A 24,744-nucleotide genomic window follows, 5' to 3' on the forward strand; every position below is an offset into this window, starting at 1 on the left:
AAACAGACCGGGTTTGGCTACAAATACCAAGCCTTCCTCAGTGTATATAAACTTCCACATATAGCCACACATTTATATAAGAAACAGTAATTAGGTAAGCCCAGACGATTGGTCACAATTGCTCATTAAGCCCAGGGGGGACTGATCCCACCAATTTAACAATCCACTTTTTTTCTTTCATGTTAAGTAAATTGTGCCAACCAGCTTTGTTACTTTTCTTACCAATAACTCTGTCAATCACAGTAAATCTAAAATTCGCTGTAGGATGATTCAATACATGCTTAAACAATGCACTAGTTACCTTTTTGTTTTTGATATCACTCATGTGCTCACTGAATCAAGATTTCACAAGTCTCGATGTTTGTCCTACATAAAATGCAGAATATGAACAAGTGGCCAGGTAAACCAACCACTCACTAGAGCAATTAGCAAAAAAATTGATATCATAAACCCGGCCAGTATTCCTGTTGGAAAACTCCTTAGTCTTCTCCATACATAAACAGTGAGTACAGTGCCCACACAGAAAACACCCAACCAGTGGGTCCCCCATAAATATCAATTGAGAAAGTGGCTGAACTTCCATGGACCCAGTTTTATAATGAACAAACAAGGAACCTAGTGCCCTGCCTCTCCTATAACCAAAAGGACACCTTTCTGGTAGTAAGTTGGCAAGTCTAACATCCCCCAACAAGAAATTCCAATTGCTTGTACCATGTAGGTATTGTACACTTAGGATCATTACATACACGACTATAGGTCACATTTATTTTTGTGGAATCATTCTTTTTTACGGTCCAATACATATTTAGTCTGGTGGGGTTCACCATATGTACCACCTTGAGGAGGCATACTTAGGATTGTCTGTTCATTTACTAGTGTCTCTGATAATATAAGCCAGGTTAATAGTTATATATTTTTTGGTTCGGATCCTTCCCCCCCTTTTTTGTTTAAAGATCTATGACATGTTCCCCCTTTTGTATTTTTAATAGGGGGATCCATGAGGATCTCTGAACAATCTTGGGTATATATATGTTTTTTGCCTTTTTGCATACTACCTAAATGCTCTTTTGGATATAACTATATTTTATGAAAACTACTGGATTTTTCCTGCCTGTCTTTGACAGTATTTGTTGAGTGGGATTTTCCTTAGGTTCTATAGGGTTCTGATGGTAGACAATTGGACACATTAATGGGTAGATTTTACTCCTGAATATTTGGAGTGTTGGAGTACTTAACCTGTCCTCTGACCATCTTGTTGTTTTGGACAAGAACTTTTTGTTTGGTTTCCGAGGTATGTAGCATTATCCTATAGCCACACTTTATTTCTTCTGGTGGTTACTATTGTCCCCCCTGCTTGTTGTTTTAGATTAGGACTTCATGGTTGTGCGGGGGTACATAGCACCATCATTGGCTATATTGTGTTCAGCTATTTAAGGCTTAATAAGGGTAGGGGCTATTATTGTTCCTCGGTATTGATTCAAATCATTTTCCATATCTGTTGGTCAGGGTCTTATATTTGGAACCATTGTTGTGTCTTTTTGTTTTTATTTGGTTTTTAATCCATTGTATTTACCACTTTTTTTTTTTTAGTGGTTGTTGAATGATACTGGTGCAATTGCTGTCTTGGCAGACATATAATTATCTGGTCACTCTTTATAGCTTTCTATAATTTTTTGAGCATTTGTGACAGGTATAGATATGGGCTAACTTCTCCAAGGTTTGTCATCTGATCGGGATGATATTGGCATATTTGGTTTAGGGACCAAGGTCCCTGGGGATCTCTTGGGTGGGGATGAACCTACATCATCTTGTCAAGATGTTTTTTCTAAGTTATCCAAAAGTATGAGGAATATGCGCACTCATGTGTGGCATCTTTGCCTTTTCAAAGCATATAAGGCGAGGAACATTTGTCCCAAGGGCTTACGTGTACATATTCAGCCCTTAGTTTTTGAACTAGATTAGGAGTTGGACCAACAATGGTTAGCGGTCCAACAATAAGCCTCCATGGGATTTGTGGAGGCCTCATTGGCTTACCACAACAGATGCATTGATTCTATTTTGACTGAAGTGACCAAACTGTATGATGGCACTAAAGAGTTTGAGGGTCAGACTTGTTACTAAACCTGCTTACAACAATTAAGTCAGGAACTATTGACACTTGAAGGCCAGTTAAAGGACCATAAGATACACAAATTTTATTGTGACCTAGCTGACTATGAAAGGGGGAGGCCATTTGGACCACACAAGAGCGTGAATTTTTCAAACCCTGGTCCCAAAGCCAATAAAAGGAAAAGGCCTAGGTCCATCCTGAAGAAAAATGTGTCCTCCTTTGGTAGCACTTCGGGAGAGGATTCATCCTCTATGACAGATTTGGAAGTAGCACCAGTGTTGTCTTCTCCCACACCAAAATGCAGAAACTCAGACACCCCTTTATGGTTAGGAGACACAGGGCAGGGAGGAAACATAACAAGAATAGCCAATGTGGTGACACTGTTACAGATTATGACCAACAAATAACTGAGTATAACAATGTTCTTAACATTTCGACACAGGTTTTAACTCCCATTCAAATTGAATTGCTCAATAAAGGACTGAATTTCATCTCTGCATTTTTGGTTCCAGAGGGTATCTTTGCTGATGATGTGAAAATTTTTTGTTGCATTCTTAATCTGAAATTGTTTTTTGACCAGGATAATCATTTGTCTGTTGATCCAGCTTTTCGTTTTCACAGGTCTAACCTTATTCCACCAGTGAACCCCACTGTTAATTTGTTTTTTCACAAGGTTCTCAAAGATTTACATCTTCATTATTCAGATATGGTGATTAAGTCACACAATCTTTCCAAACCTGAACAGGAGGCCCTTACACAGCTTTAATCTAACACCAACTTGGTTATCATACAGGTTGACAAGGGAGGGATTGTGGTAGTGATGGACTGGGCCAAATATGATCAGTAAGCCAAGAGGCAATTGGATAACAAACAATACTATATGCAGATGCCTCTTGACCCTGCTCTTGGTTTCAAAAAACAAATTGATGCCTTTCTTAACTTGGTGGTGGAGGAAGGGATTATTTCCACCTCCACATCGAAACATTTGATGGTTAGTGATCCGAAACCACAGTATTTATATTTGTTGCCCGAGGTCCATAAATCACTGCAGGACTCTCCGGGTAGACCTATAGTTTCAGGTAGGGGTTCCCTTACGGAACCTATTTTGGTCTACTTGACTCAATATCTCTGGCCATTACTTAGTCATGTCAAGGCTGGGATTCATGATACAACAGAGTTTTTACAGACCCTTCTGGATTCTCAACTTGAACCAAGCTGGTTGTTATGTACCATAGTTGTGTCAGCCCTCTGCACGAATATTTTACACTGGGTTGACTTGTTAGCTTTGGAACATTGGCTTACTATATCTGAATTCTACCCACCAGGTTTCAATACCTTTTTATTGGGATTAACTGAGCAAGTGCTAACCAAGAATGTTTTTTTTTTATTATCAGGATAGTTGTTATCTACAGATGCATGGTACTGCTATGGGGGCCTCTTTTGGCCCCATATATGCCAATCTTTTCATGGCATATTTGGAACAACAACTGATTTATGATCCCCTGCATAACCTATAATTGTCAGAGATTGACATCTGGCATCATTATTTGGATGACTCCTGGTTAGTATGAAGAGCTGATGTTGTGTTTCTTAATGAACTCTTGGATTACATTAATAGTAACAAATGGGACATTCACTTTACATGCAACTTTGATTTGAACCAGATTATCTTTCTGGATGTTTTGGTCACCAGAAAATCTGACCACACATTAGATACTGGGTATATTATAAATTCTCGGAATATAATACTTTGTTGCATGCATCTAGTCATCACCCTCCCAATATTAAGTGCAACATACCCAAATTCCAATTCATGAGAATTAAACATATTTGTTCTGATTCTGAGAATTATGAACATCATAGGTGGTACCTGGTGGGTAGATTCAAAGCCAGGGGGTACAATCCTGGTACAATCACTATGGCTTTTAGGGAAGTATTTGCATTGGAGAGACAGGATCTGTTGAAATATAAGGTAAAAACTTCATCTCAGGAGTCAGTATCAGGTTTATTACCACCTATGGGCGTAACACTCCTAACCTGCTATAAGTCATTCAATGCAATAGGAATTTTTTGTTGGGGGATGTTAGACTTGCCAACTTACTACAAGAAAGGTGTCCTTTTGGTTATAGGAGAGGCAGGACACTGGGTTCCTTGTTTGTTCATTATAAAACTGGGTCCATGGAAGTTCACCCACTTTCTCAATTGATACTTATGGGGTAACAACTGGTTGGGAGTTTTCCATGTGGGCACTGTACTCACTGTTTACATATGGAGAAGACTAAGGAGTTTTCCAGCAGGAATACTGGCCAGGTTTATGGTATCAATTTTTTTGCCAATTGCTCTAGTGAGTGGTTGGTTTACCTGGCCACTTTTTCATGTTCTGCGTTTTATGTAGGACAAACATTGAGACCTGTGAAATTTCGAATTATTGAGCACATGAGTGGATATCAAAAATAAAAATTTAACTAGTGTATTGTTTAAGCATGTATTGAATCACCCTACAGCAAATTTTAGATTTACTGTGATTGACAGAGTTATTGGTAAGAAAAGTAACAAAGCTGGTTGGCACAATTTACTTAACATGAAAGAAAAAAAGTGGATTATCAAATTGGGGAGATTATCCCCCCTGGGCTTAATGAGCAATTGTGACCAATCATCTGGGCTTATCTAATTACTGCTTCTTATATAAATGTGTGGCTATACGTGGAAGTTTCTATACACTGAGGAAGGCTTGGTATTTGTAGCTGGAATCGGTTTGTTTATGTCACATTAAATGATTTTATGCACACCACTTTGGGCTGGCATTTTTCTTTTTGACTTTGGAATTTCCCTTTTGGTGCCTTGCCCTTGCCGTACTTGCTGAGTTTGGTGACTTTTATTTCTTGACAAGACAGAAATTAGTGCAGCCAAATAACCTAGGATATCAGCTTTGACAAAGGTCTCAAGAAAATGGATGGATTTATTAGATTTAAAAGATATATTTCATCTGAAGGAAAATGATCCTCTAGTCTATTCACATTATTCTTGTGCTGCTGGTACCCAGGAATAAATAGATAAATTATTACCTTTTCCTTCTCATATCATAACACTTTAACTTCTGAGATATAAATTAACTGTACTAGATTAGCAATGACTACTAGAATTCCTGCAGATAAAGTCAGGAAAGACAATTGAACCATTGTTTATAAATGAAACTAAATACTTTATGAAGAGCAATAATACAGAAGTTATAAGCCTAAGTATGATGTCAACAGAAGCACAGTTATATGGTAGTGTGCTAACCTGGTGTAAGATAAAAATGAAAAAAACAGGAACAAGAATAATGAAAATAGAAAATAAACTTGATATAGTCAAATCCAAATTTCAAAACAAGAATACAAATTTTCTTTCTCAAGAAATTCTGTAAGATCAGAATATCAAACAAGACATAAGCAGCATTAACTCCAGAGAAGTTAAACATATACAGATATTTAATGATGTCTAGATGAATGTATATTTCAATTAAGACATTAAGAAAAATCTTATCATATAACAAAAATCAGAAATGCAAAAATATAGAAAATTCAAAGCAGAAATAGAGTAAATATTACCTGAATACAGATTATACTAACAATTTAACCCAGGATAGTAATTACTGTGATCTCAATAACTTTTAATTCAAGAATTCTGTTCGTAAAAATATATCTTCAATATTTTAGAATCAACCAAAATAATCCCATCAAAGTTAAATGTTTTAATAAATTCTTAAACAAAATAAAAAATTCAGAAACGATAAAGCCACTAGAATTGAAGATACTTAAAAAACTTATCCAAAATTGTACTAATTTTAGCAAAGTCATTTTAAAATTGTATTACAAAAGGACATAACCTAAAGGTATAACCTATCAAAAATTGAAACTATAAACTAACAAAAGTAAGTGCATAAAATTAAGTGCCATAATACCTACGTAACTGCTCCAAAGCAGACCAGAAAACCTTGGAATTTGCAATAGCCCCACTCCGTTTGCCCTCACTACACTTGAGTGAACTGTGCCCGAGTGTAGCGAACTGAGCCCTCGCTACACTCGGGCTCAGTTCGCTCCCTACCCTGCCCTCAATTCCCACCCACCCCCACTACCTCTAGATTTCTAGCACATTAGCCAATCCCCCACTTACTAGCTCCTATCACCTTCCTGCTGGGATAATTAATCCCCACCCTAACCCTCTACCTACTATTTACCAGCACCTATCAGCTTTCATCTGGCAGTTTCCCACCCCCTTTCGATACAGTTACCTAACCACCCTATTTTCTGGTACTGCATTACCAAATACAACAGTTTCTCATCACTCTAGCCATATCCCAAACAATGATACACTCCTTTATACTACCCCTCTTACTAGCCCCATACCTCCTTACCTTATATGAAAATCAGTCTCTCATAGGATTTCAAGTCCCAAAGGCCCATACTATCACCCCAGCTGTCAATTATCCCACCTTCAACCATACTTACAGTTACAGGACATATCCAACATCTTGTTCAATTGTCCTACATGTCAATTCCAGAAATATCAGCTCTAGATCCAAACACTACCACAAACTTGTAGACAAATTCCTGAAACATATCACCAAGCATAGACCTAGCCTAATCCTTGGTGGGGATATACACCACAACCCTGGCCCCTCCACCTCAGACACATACACCCCCTCTACCTGTAACCTAACCTTCAAACCTACAATTAATAGGCCATCTAACTCTCTCCTAACCTGTCATTATAATATTAGAAGCATTAATAACAAGGTACATGAACTGCATGCACTCCTTGCTGTTCATTCACCTGGGATTCTCTGTTTATCTGAGACCTGGTTAAAACCTAACACTACAGACAATGAAGTATTACCACCTGGGTATAACATACACAGGTTGGACCGTGCTTCCAGGAAGGGGGGTGGGGTAGCTATACTCTATAAATCAGAGTTTAGTATAACCACAGATGTAATACAACCACCTCAGATTAATAAGTCAGAGATTCTAGCCACCAAACTGCAACTTAACAAAAGTAAATGCATTAATATTATCTGCATCTACATTCCCCCAGGTAACAATATAGCTACACTTGAAGACACCTTGCACTGGATATCTAGTCACTATCCCCAAGAAACCCTACTAATCGGAGACTTTAACATAGACTGGGCCACCTGTTCATCAGGATCCACAACCACCTATATTAACCTGTACGCATTTATACAAATCATTAACACCCCTACTAGGGTAGGTAAACCCACCCAAAAAGAAAGCATACTTGACTGGGTACTCATTAATAGACACCCCCATTTGTACACCTCTGGTACCCTCCCCAACAGTCTAAGTGATCACCATCTCACATATATAATTAAGCACAAATCCATCAATCCCCAACAACCCTTACTAGGAAATGTTAGAAATAATAAAACTTTTGACTCAGCCAAATTCCAATAGGAACTAAGATCATGCAACTGGTCTATTCTAAAACTCCTCCCCTTAGAGGAAGCAGTTATATATTTTAACAATAAATTCCTTGATATCTTTGATTTGCATGCACCTGTTCACTCAACAAGAACAAAGGCAAAAACTGTGCCATGACTTTTGAAAGAGTCTAGACTCAGAATTAGTCTTAGAAACAAAACATGGGCTTTATGGCATTCAACTAAAGACTCCCAAGATCAAATTAAATACAGGTAATTTAGGAACAAAACTAAAAAATCCATTCTACAAGATAAAAAAAACAATACTACTGTAAACTGCACACAGAAAATCAAAATAACCCTCAGTAGTTTTGGACAGGTTTGAATATTCTACTACACCCTGGACAAACTACTACCCCCGTCCCAGCTGCCACTATTGATAAACCCCCAGAGGATGTTTCAGATAGTTTTAACTGATTCTTTATCGAGACAATTCAAGCCCTAGCTAGCCAACTACCTCCTAGCTCCCCTGGCCCAGAAGGTACCACCCCTAGAAACCTACTCTCATTTAGCTTCCAACCAGTGGCCATGTCACTTATCCGTACCATAATCAGAAAACTAACACCCACCACACTCTTGGCTGACCAACTTCCTGCCGAATACCTACAAAAATCAGCTGATGCTATTGCTTACCCTGTATCAATACTTATCAATCAAACCATAGTAGAAGCTAAAATTTCCACCATCTGGAAAATGTCCTATGTGATCCCACTTCGTAAAGGAGGTAGCTCTACATAATTCTCCAACTACAGGCCAATAGCTATACTCTCTCCACTTGCAAAGATTATGGAAAAATGTATTCAGGGACAATTCATGCACCACCTAATCCATAACCACCTCATGGCAGACACACAGCTTGGTATTAGACCTCACCACAGCACTACCTCAGCCCTACTAGCCTTCACCAACACCATAAACCAAAATTTAAACAATAATCATATTTTCTCAGCCCTCTTCTTGGATCTTTCCAAGACATTCGATATGGTTGATCACCAACTATTAAACCACACCCTGCAAACATTCTGTCTAGATACTAAAGCCCTTCAAATGTTTAAATCCTGCCTAAGTGGTAGACAGCAGGCTGGTCTTTGCCACAATAAACTCTCTAACCTACTACCTAACACCCTTGGAGTAACACAAGGCTCTATACTAGGGCTCCTGTTGTTCTCCATCTTAATTAACAATATGGATACTGTCATCCCAAAAGTCAGCTGTATCCAATACACTGATGACTCTAACCTGATTTGTTCAGCCACATCCCCAACAGAGTTATGGTCAGCTACCCAGACCATCTTTACCACAATAGAAAACTGGCTTTCTGAATGTCGTCTGATACTAAATCCCCCAAAAAACTAAAATACTGTTATTTTTACCTACACAAAGGTCTACTGCCATTAACTTTACCATAAAAGCAAATGATGACACAACACTCTCCCCTGACCTCTCTACTAAACTATTAGGTGTCATTATAGATAATCTAAAATTTGACCTACATATCAACCAATTGATCAAAACCATCAATAAAAAACTATGGTCACTTTACAAAATAAAAGCCTTCCTAACCCCTCCAGCCAAAGTTGCCATAGCTCGATCTCACCTTCTCTCTACTCTTCTGTATGCATCCCTTCTACTCTCTAATTTAAACAAGACTGTCCTTAACAAACTCTCAATCTGTTATAACAATATTGCCAGGTTTGCCACAGGGCTGCCTTTTAGGACACATCATTGCATCAGTCTAATCCAGCTTGGGTGGCTTGAACTACCCAGTTTAATCCAATTTAACAAACTGATTATGGCCCATAAAATCATCTATAACCCTGACAATATCCCTGCACTTAAAAATGTTGTCACCCTCTATAATAGTCCTAGACTGCTGCATTCTTCTAACAAACTTCTTATTCAGATGTGTAAAATTAACAACTCAGCTGGTGACTCTCTCTTCGCAAACTCTGTAGGTAGATCTTGGAACTCTCTACCAGCTATTACCTTACTTTCCTCTCTAGGTCAGTTTAAAACTAGACTCAAACACCATCTGGGAACAAACTGGCTATGTCACTGTATCAAGCCTGGTTAACTCTCCTCTAGAATGTGTAAAACCTGTTATGCAGCCTACTATGTAATTTAATCTGACTTTCACTCGTGATCAACTTTAACCTGAGGAACGTGTTATATTGTTTGCTTATCTAATCACTGTAAATATTCTATTTGTAATTTGTAATTTGTGACATGCTATGTTGGATTTGTTATACCTTGGAGCTTTTCTCCCCGGGCCTCTGTTGAAAATGGACATGCATCCAATCAGACTATCATGGTCAACAAATGTAAAATAAAAATAAATAGATAAAAAGTTGCAATATTTTCTATAGAGTTTTAGTAGATATTGAAATAAATTTAAATGTACTACTTTCATGAAAATTCTTATTCATTACAGAAATATTAAAGGAAAACAAAGATCCCACAAACTATTCAAAACATAGAACAATTTTCACATTAAAAATAATTTAAAAATGTTTATATTCATATTCCCAGACAGACTGCTTTTTGATTCCTCATTTAATCAATAATGATCAAACCAGTTTTATATTTAAGAGACATGCCCAAGAACATTAAATCAGTTTTTACCTTTAACAAACAAGAAATAGCACTTATAAGTCTCAGACTATAGAAAGCTATTTACTCTTTCAGATGACATTACATATTTAAATATCTAGAATTATATGACTCCCCAATTAATTTAATTCCTTTGTAAAATGTATATGTCATGATAACAAAGCCTACATGAAGTTCATTTTATTTCTGTCTGATCAATTAAAACTTAAGAAAGGCACAAAACAAGAGTGTCTCTTAAATTCTATCTGTACAAATTCTGCATAGAAATGTTAGCAATTATAACAAGATCAAGTACACATATTAATGGAATAAATATAGCAGACTAATAAGAATCAATGGTTATGCTGTCTGTGGATGATATCATGCTAACTATTACTGTTACAGTTATTTTACTAATAGAAAAAAGCATAAACTCCTTAAAAATTTTAACTATTTCAGGTCTTCATTTAAAACAATAAAAATTGGTCATTCTCAATAAAAAAGTACTGTGTGTTCACTGGAATATACATTAGAATGGGAAGCTCAATTTCAAGAACACTTAGGGATTACAATACAAAATGGAAAAAGACAATCTTTGAAAAAATAAACAAGTTGATTGTGGCCTGGGACAAGTAGATATTTACTTTGAAAAATAGACTTTAGGTCATAAAAATGGTACTGCTTTACATAGTGTGTGTGTGTGTGTGTGTGTTTGTGTGTGTGTGTGTATATATATGCACACACGTATATAGATAGATATATAAAATACACTTAAGGGATTTCATTATATATATATTTTAATTTTTTTATAGTTCCATAATAAACCATGAATTGCTGACAAAAGAAGTATTAATTTACTTGATTTAGAAACCTATGCTAAACCTACCACATTTAACATTTATTGTTAATTGTTTAGATAATAACTATGTAACTAACTGGAAATACATACAGATGTCACTTTTTAACTTAAAGAAGATGGGGGTATTATACTTTGCTATGGTGATTATTGACAACAGAATGTGATTGGATATCTGTAATTATGTTCAGTGTAATATAGGCTCACTGATACATTCACTATATATTAACATTTTAGAAAATCAAAACGTTCACATTGGGGCACTTTGAATTAAAAATGGTTACCGTATTTACACCATTTTGTAAAATGAAAGGGCTTGTATAAAGTTTAAATCAATAAGAATTGCATCAAGGGAAGTGAGCATTTTTGTAGGGTGATATAATTGTTTCCAAGATTTAGAAATGAAATCTAGAGTTTGGAATTTGCACCAGATGCAAATGACTGGGTAGTGATATAGGGAATTAGATGTTATACTGAAGAGAAATTTCATGCAACAGATCTTCTCCATAAAAGGATATTAATAAACTACTAGCATATGTTTGCTAGACTGTATATAATAACAAAACAAATACATCAATGCCATCAGGTCTTTATAGTCTTCTCATAATTTGCACAGAAATGTTACATCTCAGACTTTTGAACTTTGTTTTGGTAGGATGAGAAAATATTAGTCTTATGCTGAAATCTGTTGGGAGAACATCAGTTGTTTAACACTGGAAGGATTTCACTTGGAAGTGTTTGCACTGGCCTTTTTATAAACCTGATAAAATTGCAAATGTGACTAAATATATTAAATCAGTGTATTGAGGATGTAAAATAGAAACTAAACTGCCTGGAATGCAGTATGTATGAACAGCAGGCTTTTATATACCGGCTAAAACTGTAAATATGACTAAATCCATTAAACCAGTATATTGGAGATGTAATATAGAGACCAAAGCTGACTGAAAATATTATTTATGACTGTACATTATTTAAAGAATTCTGGGAAATAATGTTTTTTTTTAATGAGCTATGTGGTCAGACAAAATATTTATTACCAAACATTTGGAATTATTCAATGTCCCATTCCTCTCAATATGTTCTTTATATGGACTGCTCTAGCCATTGCAAGAAGATTATTACAATATACCAGAAAATATTCAGTACCCCCTCCTCTTGATTAATTTTTTTCTCCTCCTTTTGAAATACGTAATAAGTAAAGAGATTAATACCAGAATTCAAAGGTTCCCTAAAAAGAACCCTAAATTATATTCATAGGTTAAATTTCAACACTTGATAGGCACTGTGAACTCAATTGATAATTCTTTACCATATTCTCTTTATTTTTCACAACAGAAATGATAAACTTGCACTATATGATAAAAATGGTTGTGTATGAAGTTGTTAGAGTTTCCAAAAATTGTTTGGTTTGTAGCAAGATGAGTATGGATAATATTATTGTCTTGTATTGCTGGATGAGACAGCCTAAAAGCATAAAAAAGCTTAGATAATAAAACAGAAGATTTAGAATGATATTAATCAGCAGTTCAGCTTGTAACAAAATTAAAATATACAATCTATCTGACTTTTTGCATATGTTTCACCTAGCACCAGATGTTGCATTGAATATTTTGTCTACTTAAAGAAAGCAGATTTTATTATGCAGCCAAGATGCTTAGTGTCCATTGGGAATGTGCAATATAATGTAATTTATTTTCAGCATAAGCACAGTTTACCCAGATTATGAAGTTTAAACTTAGAATAAAAAAAGACAGTAATATTAGCATCATCCCTTACCCCACAATAAAAGCAATTTCATTGCCAAGCACAGTAGATGTTCTTGCAAGTACAAATGCTGCTCATTTCATATGCAGGAAACACAAAATGTTACTGTTAAAAATATTTGATGAGCTTCACCTTTTAAAAGTCTCCAAACATACTGTTTTGCAACATTTAGGTTGTTTTATACTGTTGATACCTGAGAAGGTATACTTTCTTGACAGCCATTTAATGAAACCTTCAACACGTTTTTAGCTTTAAGGATGCTATGCTATATTATATGTTAAGTTATGTTACGTTATGTTATGTTATATGTTATGTCCAAAGCCAGAACAGTATATATCCAATCAGATCTGAAGGGAACCTTTGACATATAGGAAAAATTAATATACATTTGTTTGACTGACTGTGGAACTCCTTAGCTAGCCTTATCATCCTAATAGGGGAGAACAGAGAGGATGAATATTTTGAAAGTATTTGAATGTACTGTGTCAGTCAGATGCAATAACCAAAATGCAAAATGAAATCACATATTAAATAAATTATTTTAAACTAATCGCTAGTGTCAGACATTCATAAGCATCCTCAGCTAAGCATTACAATGCATGAGCTCTCCTGAGTCCCAAAAAAAAAGAAAAAGAAAATAGCATAAACTGCATTGGACATAATTTGCTGTGCAGGCATATGCACATACATGTTCCACACATGCACATTACAATAGTATGCCATCCACATACATAAAAGATGTTGAAAAGAGACTACTGTGAGAGGAAGTTTAGACATACAATGCCATGATGTAAAAAGAAAAGTGATTTTTAAATCATGGCATTGTATAGCAGCATTAATCAGTGTGTGTGTGTGTGTGTGTGTGTGTGTGTGTGTGTGTGTGTGTGTGTGTGTGTGTGTGTGTGTGTCTGCGTGCATGTATGTGTGTGTGTGTGTGTGTGTGTGTGTGTGTGTGTGTGTGTGTGTGTGTGTGTGTGTGTGTGTGTGTGTGTGTGTGTGTGTGTGTGTGTGTGTATGTGTGTATGTTTGTGTGTGTGTGTGTGTGTGTGTGTGTGTGTGTGTGTGTGTGTGTGTGTGTGTGTGTGTGTGTGTGTATGCCATCATCATCATAATTGTCAACCCCCTTTTCCCATTTTCTACATGGGGTCAGGGTGCCGTGTCACATGTTGCCATCTCTCCCTCTTCAATGCTACTCTCCTACATTCTTCAACAGTCATGCCTGCCTGCCACAAGTCTTCTCTCACACACTCTACCCACCTCTTTGCTGGATGCCATTGTTTTCTTTTGCCTTCTTCCTGTCTGTCCCAAATCTTCTTCACTATATTGTCTTCTGCTTTCCTGCACATGTTCTCAAGCCACCATAATCTGTTTGTATGTCCTCATTTCTTCATCTGTCTCAGAGTGCATACTACCACCCATCTCAGGTACTTCATCTCCATCATCTAAAGCTTCAACTGCTTTGCCTTTACTGTCCAGGATTCTGTACCATACAGTAGCACTAGTCACACCACTTTTTTGTAGAACTTACTTATCAGCTTCTTTGGCATTCTTCTGTCATACACAACCCCTGACCCTTTGTGCTAGTTGGATGCAGCCCCTCTGGTTCTAGCTTTGGCCTTCTAATTCAGACTTCCTTTCTCCTCAACCACCTCTCACAGATACTTGCAGCTGTTAACTTGTTCCACTATTTTCATTTCTATCTTCTGATTTCCCCCATTTGCTGCCATTACAATTGTTTTATTCATACTCAGTGGTATCCCATGTGCCTTCAGTTTTGCATTCCATTCCCCTATCCTTTGCTGAAGTTCTTGCACAAAGTCTGCCTGTAATCCCACATTGTCTACATACAGCTTGTCTACATACTGCAGCTTTGTAGATCTGTCCTCTCTGGCCTGTTTGCTGATGTAATCCATCACCAGCATCAACAGCAGTGGGCTCAGAGATGAACCCTGATGCACACCCACTCCCTACAGAAACCACTCTGTGAGACCGAACACTGTTTATACTTGAGTCATTAAGTCCTTGTACATAGCTTGCACTAATTCCATCAATGTTTCTGGGATGTTGAACCACCACAGGATGGACCAAATCAGCTTTCTTGGGATCTTGTCATATGCTTTCACCAAGTCTTGGAATACCCAGTTTGGTTGTTACCTCATTTCTAAATTTTTGTCAAGTATTTGTCTCACTGCAAACATTGGGTCAGTTGTGCTGCATCCTGATCTAAATCTGAACTGCTCATCTCCCATCTTGCTTTCTGCTGCTCTGCATATTTGTTTATCTATCACTGTCACCAGAGCTTTCATGTTGTGTGATAGGAGTTTGGTACTTCTATGCTGCCCAAGTTGGGAATGTCCCCTTCATTCTTGAACACTGGCACTAGTATGCTCATTCTCCAGGGATACCTCATTCTCTCCTTACTACTATGGGTACACTCTGGAGCCTTTTCTGCCCTAGCTCACACATCTTGATGATATCTGCTGTAATCTCATCTGAGCCTGCTGCTTTTCCTGACTTCATTTTCTTTAGTGCTGTTCTTACTTCTTCTGTTGTGAGCTCCTCCTCTTCTTTCACAATAGGCTGTATCTTGAGCAATACAGCTTCTGTGGGGTTTTCTTATTTCAGAAGTACTCTTTCCCTCTGCCGTTGATGTCCTATGTGGTGGTGAGCAGGTTGTTACTGGCATTCCTTATGCAGAGTGGCTGACAATCTTCTTTATCTTTCTGTTTTTGTCTTGCAACCTCATATACAATAGTTTCTTTGTGCCATCCATTGAGTCAATTTCAGAAGCTGGTAGAGTGCCTCTGATGCCTTGTTCCTTGCTAATCTCTTAGCCTATTTGTTATCCAACCAGTATTTCTTCCTAACATTGTTTCCCTTTTGTGTCTCCCACTTTTTCCTGCACTCCTTCTTTCTTTTGATGGAAGCATATATGTTCTGTAGACCTCACACATGCTGTTTTGAGGTGCTGCCATTCTTCTTCAAATCCATCTATTTATTTTTCTTCTTGAGGTACTAGAGCCTTGAGTAATTCCTTGAACTGTTGAGCTTCCTCTCTGACCTCATCTCTGTTGGCCTTAGAGCCTTTTTTGACCACTGCTGATTGTGGCCACCAGTGGTTTATGCTGTGGGGCCAACTATTTCTCTGGGGATGACTTTACAATCACTGATGATTCTACCCCAGTGTCCTTTCATTACTAGGAAGAAGTCTACATGAGTCACATGTTGGCCACTCTTGCATGTGATCTTGTGATTGTCTCTCTTTCTGCACCATGTGTTGGTGACCATCAAACCATTTACCAGACAGAAGTCTAAAATAGCCTCTCCTTCTTTATTCCAAGCAGTCCTCATATCCTGTTCTGTCTGTCCCAATATGTACATTCAGGTCATCCATTACCAATACCAATTCCTGTTGTATTGCTTTATCTAGGAGGCCCTGCAACTGCTGTCTGAATGCACTTTTTTACTCTCTATCACAACCCTGTTATGGGGCATAGGCTGAGATTATAAAGACTGCCCTATCATTAGGATAGATGTCACTAATTCTGATGACATCCTTCATTGTCTTCTGAAACCTCTCCCTCACTACAGTTTCCACTGTCCTCCACTGGTTCACAACTGAAGTAGCTTTGCTGAACTGCCTTCCACTTTGTCTCACTTATAGGATGTCCAGCCTCCTCCTTACAATCCTATCATCCACTTCCAAGCCTTGTCCTGAAGTGAAGTGTGGCAATTCTTAGTTCATTTATACCCAGCTTTTATTCAACAGAACTATCCCAGGTAACCCAATTTGGGCATTTGGAAAACTGCTGGCTGGCCAGTAACTTATTGACCCAGAGCTGCTGTGCGACATTAGCCAACATACAGAACACCTCCTAAAGTCTTTTTATTTTGCCATGATACACAGTCTGAAATCCATGTTTTCTTATCCTGAGGATACTGCACAACACAGTAGATTCCCAAAGCAGTTGATAGAGTCTGTGCTGCTGCACACACCTCCATTCTTTGGTATGTTTGAAGCACTCAGCATGTTTTTCAGACGTGACAGGAACTCCACAGAGACACAGGGAGAACATACAACCTCCAAACACTCATTCGTCAGAGGTCAGGATCAAGCCTTGTACTTTGTGCATGGGAGGCAAAGAACCTAACCATTATGTCAACTGGTCACAATAAGTGAGTTCATATATATTGACGGATTTATCCAGGGATTGCTTTATTTGACTCTCTGAAGTTTGCCCATGTGAACAAACTATGCCAGCCAGGGTAAACTTAGCATTACAAACTATGTCATCACAATAAACAGGACATGCTTGAGGGATAGATTCCTGTCCCAGAGACTTCCCATACTCTGGAACAGGCTACCCATCTATGTCAAGCAAAGTTCTTCATTAGCACTCTTCAAGAAAAACCTTGATGAGTGGCTGGGAAATAGGAAATACACCCCGGGGATCACTTCTGTGTCTCTGCTCGACAGTGGCACAGGAAAATAACTTTCTTGGGTGGAGTAAGCCAGGGAATCTTGTTGGCTAGGCTTACGTAGGCCCTCGGGCCGATAGCCTAGTACCTACCTATGAACCTATTACACACAAACGGTTATGGGTTGTTTCTCAAATAACTATGCCTTCATTGCCAGAATGATTACAAAGGCAGAAACCACTGTTGAGGATGCATGTATGAAACTGTCCCACAACCAGCTTGCACATTGACTGGGAAATTCTAAGGAGGGAGGAATAAATGGGATTCCTTGATAGGGGAATATTTCATAGTCAGGAAGCACAGCAGAAAAAAGCACATAAAAAAAAAAAAAACATCTTTCTGTGCTCACAATGTGGTACTGTGCTGCTATGTTTTATGTGCCTCACCTGCTTATCAGAAATTTATCTGGTAACTCAGAATTTTAGATAAGGTACGGAGACCTTGGTCAGAATCATTTATTTATTTATTTATTTACTTTTGTTAATCAGGAAAGTCCACTGGGCTGAAATGAGCCCATTTTCAAGGGAGGCCCGGGGAGAAAAGCTCAAAAAAAAAACAATGTACATAATTAAGAGATTATTTAGAGAGTTAATAACAGCATTTAACAATATACAATAGAATAATATAGGAGTTAGAAGTGACACAGTAACATAGGCAATGTATAGCAACATTTTATGGAAGACTCGGGTGCTTGTCAGGTATTCAATAGATCAGACAATGATAATCTGCACTTACACAATTTTTACACACCATGTGAGGCAGGGTGTGGCACACTGTGCTGTGATTAAGGGTGAGTGCGCAATAGGGAGAGTGAAGAAGAGTGTGGGTATCTGAGAGATGAGTCAGGTTAGTAATCAAGTGACTGAGGAATTGGGGATGGTCCAAGGACATAGCCAATGAGAGGAGAGATGTTGGTAGAGTGATTTTTTTGAATGACGGGGCATTATTTATAGTCCGTAGAGAAGGTGGAAGGGCATTCCAGAATTTAGCTCCAGTGAAAGAGGAAAGGTATTGGCCTACAGGGACTTTAGGTCTCTTAACTTGGATAAGTGATTGATTTTCAGATTTTAGCAAACGGTTTGGTTGATAAAGAGTCAGATGTGAAGCCAGGGCTGGGCATTTGGAGGAATTATAGATGAATTTGTGTGCTGTAGCTAGTTGTATGTAGGTTAGGTGTTGTTGTAATTCTAGCCAGTTCAGGGATTGTAATGAGTGACAGCGGTGGGAGGAATAGTTTGCTCTAGTAACGAATTTTTGTTATAGCAGCTCTCCATTTTATTGTTTAATGACAATTGGATGTTTGTCAGAATGGGGGCACCATAGAGGAGAGAAGGTAGAAGAAAAGTTTGGGCAAGTGTTTTTCTAGTAGAGTAGTTTAAAAAGTGTTTATGTCGGTAGAAGGTGCCAAGTTTTTAGTGTGTTTTTTTGATGATGTTGTGGATGTGTTGGTCAAAGGTTAAGTTGTCATCTAAGGTTATGCCAAGTAACTTAGTATGGGAAACTGCCTCTAAGGCAGTCTTGTTGGAGGAGAAAATGATGAAATCAGATTTATTAAAGGTGGTACTTTTTTGGAGCGTTGGTTTGTCAAATACCGCCTGAATAATGCAGACTTATGTAAATTACCATTAGTAAATAAAAAACACAAAATAACCGTTTTACATGGAGTGTCTCCCACATGCTCTACACAATGAGAATTCTACTCAATGATTTTTATTTCTTACATATGTTGATGAAGGCTATAGTTCTTTGAGATGCAGAGCATTTGTTAGAGGCTATTTTCTTCAGTCAATGTCAAATGAGAAAAAAAATCCTTCTAAATTTTAATTGACTACTAAGGAATGGCACTATATCTTAGCCAACCAATAAGTTACAGAAAACCTTCCTGCAGTCCATCAGCCTTGAGTTGAAAAATGCTTGAATCTGAAGAAGTTGCTTCCTTGTCATTTTTAAAAAAGAGTACATTTTTGTCTTCTGAACCCACTTAGTTAATACTTAAAATGTTGTTTTGTCTTTTGGCTTTTCCCGGTTAGGGGTCGCCACAGCGGAACTCCGGTCCGCTAATGATTGGCAGTAGGTTTTTTTACGTGCCGAGTTGCCAGCCCTGATGCACAACCTTCAACGAAGGTACGCCCATTCATGCATGTCTCCAGACAGAAGACGCTCTAGCTGAGAATCGAACGGGACAACGTCTTACTGTGAGGCGACAGCTCTACCGCAGCACCACCACCTTAGTTAATACTTAAAATAAATAAACAAAATAATAGATACATTAGTGAATATATGTTAAGTATTAGTATTTGATGTTCTTTCACAGAATCTGTGAGTTATTAAGAACCAGAAAACCTCAACATGTCTAACTACTACCAAAATAAACAATATTTGTAAAGGCTGAGGATAGGGTAATAATTTAACAGGCAACCTACTACAATAATGTTCATGCTGTCGAAGAGTTGAATCACTTTAGTATCAGAAAATAAAGAAATGTTGCTATACAGCTGTATCTGTGCACTCAGATAGCATAGCATAGCATAGCATAGCATATCTATGCTATCTGATTGCACAGATACAGCTGTGTAGTAATATGGTCTGAAAAAACTTTGTGAAAGTGCTTACCTCTTCAATAAAGCTTTTATATATTTACAACGAAAGTGGATACAGATTATTATATACTTCCTGAACCAGCATAGAATGTGATTTGGTTTTGCCGTACTTGTGACTGTGTGTTATTCCATTTAGTTGTTGCCTACTTTTAATTTCCATCTTAAAATGCTAAGCAAATCAAGCCTGTTTCCAGGATGGTCCTACAATGTGTTTAGTAATTCCCCACATCCATCATGTGGAATAAACATCTTACAAGTAACACTGGTCAATAGTCTGAATAGGAGCTAGGAATTTAATTGTTTGGAGGTCACATGATGGCTACATTTGGATGTCTGGGATTACCTAAGTTAGTTAAGCACATTTCTGGACTTGGGAAAGACTAAACTATAAGTGTAAATCTTAAACTATAATTCAATATATAGTTTAACTCAAAAGTGCATTAAACCTTAGATAGGACTTAAAATGGTTTGCAAATGAGACTAAGGAATGTTGTCCATATCTACCTCATAAAGACAAAGCACTCCAAATTTGCCATAGTGACCAATTTCTTAAAATGTAAAAACAGTAACACAAGCAATAAAATGGGTAAAACATGAAAATATGCAACATCAAAAACACATCCATATATATGTTAACATTTCAATAGGCAGCTTTTAAACTGTTCATCATCCTTCATCTTTAGTACAAGCAGCATTAAAATCCTGAGCTCACTGTGAACAAAACCAAACTTATGAAGCTGCATGCTACTGTTTACCTCACAACTGACATAACCAAAACCAACATAAATGGAAAAAGGGGGTAACATAAGAGGGGTTTAAACTGAACCCCCTTAATCCACCCAAAATAGCCTAACATACTTAACCTAGAATAAGGGGATGGGAGGGATTAGCTCAAAATCCACACAAGAAAGACTGTATCACTCCCTAAACAAAACTTAAAAACCTTAAAACCACACCCCTACCTACCTCACTTCCTCCCAGCTCCCCCTACTTCCTCAAAGCATTTAACCCTTTTTATCTGCCCTCAGTCTAGCCCTACTTAAGAAACTGAACTAATAAGTTCCACATAACTCTGTTGCTTGTCGATCTTTCACCCACGATGTGTTAGTCTGGACAAATATGTCTGCAAGCAAACTATATTTGTCCATATCCACTTCATAAACACAAAACACTTCAAATTTGCCATAGCAACCAATTTATTAAAATATAAAAACAATAACACAAATAAAAAATGGGTAAAGCATGAAAATATGCAAAATGCATCCATATATCATTTAATATTTTAATAGGCAGAATTAGAACTACTCACCATCCTTCTTCCTATACAAAAAGTGTTAAAATCCTCCACACACTGTGAATAAAACCAAACCTTTGAAGGAGTGTGTCGCTGCACATCTCACAATTGACATAACCAAAACCACCATAAATCTAAAAAGGGGGGAAACAGAAGAGCGGTTCAAACTGAACCACTCTTACTCCACCCATCATCCTTCCATTACAGGCTGTTCCCTCTGCTTTACACCACTTCACCAGATCTTGCAGAAACAGGGATATATAGACATAAAACATCATATTTAGATGAATCCCATCCTTCCTGCACCAGCCTGAATTTCTGTTAAAATCCCTATGATAATCACATATATACCTAAACCATGTAATGCTATTATCATCCCTTGACATCTTAGTCATAAACCCAAGTCACCAACAATCTCTGCTAACAGTTTCTTTTAGGAGATCAAACCCACATTACTGCCCCTAAATGAATTACTAAAATGTGAGGAACCCCCAATGCTGCCTGTATTACTTTAAATCTAACCAGGAGACACCTTAGACCTCTAAATCCATGCCATGACACATTCCACCTACCTTTGTGCAGACCCAACTAGCTTCCTCCAGATCTTATGATTACTCTTTTCACTGCCCAGAAAACAAATTAATTACCCATTATGACAATGTGTTCACCTGCAAGACAGAAAATACAAAATAACCAACTAGCCACACACTTGTTATCTTAGATAGAAAAGCTTTAGATGACCAAAATCCTACTCTCATAATCAGTTCTACTGATTTACTTTCTTCCATTAAACTGGATGCTCTCACAATACAAAATGTGTGTGCCAAAAACCTGCCCCCCCCCCCAATGCCTTGCATTTTCACAGTCCTTGGTACCACTTATAAAAACTGCCTCACTGATATAACTTTGCAATTACCAGAACAAAATACACACTTAACTACACCTCCCCACAAACACTCTGTAGCTGTTTATCCCATGCTACTGGACATAACAATCTTTCACCATCATTACGCAATAATACATGTTGCCCTTTCTATACTTGATCCATCTTCGAACACCGCAACCTTAGCAACACAACTGAATCCAGAGTATATGCATCCTTCCAAACAAAGGTACCTAACAAGTTTACCACTAGAAAAGCACCCTATACATCAAAACAACTAGTGTTCCCCAGCCTGTATACTCCAACAAACTTTTTGCCAATCAATTAATACATTTTAAAAGCACTCTAAGAATCTGCTTAGACAAAGGAAAATGACTATCCTCCTTCAAACCAATGACCCTTTCTCAGCTTTTTAACTTCTTACCTATTAACCATGATTTTTTTCACATCTTTCAAACCCGACAACCATGGAGCTGCACTGAAAGCAGCTAGGTGAACCTTGATCATCCTAGCTGCCTCATCCTGTCGCCATCTCTGCACTAAATATCTCATCACCAAACCAACTGACCACATCCTCTCCACAGCTGGCAGCTGACTGACAAAAGATGAAAATGAAGATAATGCTGAGCTATAAGCTTTCAATGCGGGGCCTGCCAAAGACTGTTGGATTAACCAACTGGTTATGGATGTCAAATGCTCCACAACACTTCTAGCAAGGCTACTAGTTCATCCTTTGCTTTTGGCGTAAGAGACCTGCAAAGTTGAAATCTTGTAAGTGCATCAGTGATGCAGTTGGTGTGACCCTGCATGTGCCCAGCTGGAGAAGAGAAATTAATAAACAAACTCTGCAACATCTACTTCTGCAAAACCAACTACATTAAGGGAGACCTAGCTGCTTTCCTAGCCAAAACTTGCACTACTACCTTGTTGTCAGAGAAAAACATCCACCCTTTGTTTTGCAACCTTTCCCTCCAAATAAATGAGGCTGCCAAAATGGTCATGAGTTCTAAAAGAATAACATCCTCCCTCCATTCATTCAGCCACTCCTGCAACCAACCTGCCACAAACCCCTCACCAGCAAAATAAGCCCTTGTTCTATGAGACCCAGATGCATCTGTAAACAAATGTAACTCTGCATGCCAAAAAAACAACACTGAAACTTGCCAGAAGCACTGACAATAAACTCAAGTCCTCCGTCACCAATCTGGTGAGTCTCACCTAATGGTGTTTGTTGTTCCCATTCCTTAACATGCTTGTGACTGAACTACAAAAGGTTCTATCTGGTCTAATCATCCTACAGGCAAAATTCAGCAAACTGAGCAATCCATGATATCTCTAATCATAATCTTATCTTTACCTCTAACCTACACATTCCTACCCTTCAACTTCAAGAATTTGTCATGTGGCAAGCAAAAGAAGACCCTTCTGCATTCACTATCAAGCATAAGAAATTCTACATTTCCCATGGGTCCTCATGTTTATCTTGCACTAACAGCACACCCAACTGCATATTCATGTCCATAAATGCCAACATGCCTGTTACTGTTCCTTCCTGTCCCTCATCAATCAATAAAAAAATCATCTAACTAAAGGGTTGCCATTTTGATAAGTAACCCTCTTTGCCAAATCCACTGTTATACCATGCTAAATTTCTCAAATTTAGCACATGCCATGGCACCACGTATTGGCATAACCCTGTCAAAATATTTATCGCCCATAAACATACTCAACAATGGTCAGTCCACCTGCGTAATTGAGAGAAATCTGTTTCAAAGTTCAATTTCACTAACTAGAGATATATAAACACTTTTATAAGCCTTATCACCTCATCCATGGATTCATGTTGTATTTGAGCATCTGATATGGAAATGTAATCATTAAACAACCCCCACCTCCTTTGGAAAAGGATAAACAATGAATCAATCTGAATTTTTCAGGCTTCTTTTTAGGCACTAGGTCCAATGGTTAAACCTGAAAACCCTGGATAGTGGAACCATGAAAGGTCACAAAACTCTCCCCACTTCTACATCTTTGTTCTACTTCTTTGTCTATCAACTTCTGCTAAATTTTCTCTTTCTCTTAAACTGACACACTAAGTCACCCCCATTGATTGAATGGTAAAATTTGTTGAAAAACCCTCAGCTCACCAGTTACATCTAGATCTGGAAAATCCTATAAAAAAGAAACCAAAGTGGTTGTATTAATGAGTAAGTGGGAACATTTGCAGTCCCTCACCCTTGAAAAGGTAAAGCCCCTATTGCCCTCAGAAATTAGCCATACCCTTAAAATTGGGCTAACAAACATTCAAATACCTGCTGCTGTGTTGTAATGATACTGTTGCCCAAACCCACCTTCCTTATGCAAACATTTCACTGCCAAATGATTCCCACTACAATTTGAACACCCATGAGGAAATTGACATACTGGCCATGAACACCTACCCATATAGAATACCGAACATGTCCTTGCCTTCTCCCCTCATTCCTTCACTGACTTAGCCTAATCTCCTGCACTATCCAATATCATTGCCAACAAAATATTCACATTCCATATTTCCCACTGTAAACTCTTATCACTGCTTTCCTCTTAGGAAATCACTTTTCATACCACAACCAGGCATAAACAGCTCACAACCATTGTGCTTCACAGATAATAAGGAAATATGTCAACAAAAGCAGTGTGTG

This window comes from Protopterus annectens, chromosome 4.part1 (assembly GCF_019279795.1).
Source record: "Protopterus annectens isolate FY-2018-M chromosome 4.part1, PAN1.0, whole genome shotgun sequence".
In the NCBI taxonomy this organism is placed as follows: Eukaryota; Metazoa; Chordata; order Ceratodontiformes; family Protopteridae; genus Protopterus; species Protopterus annectens.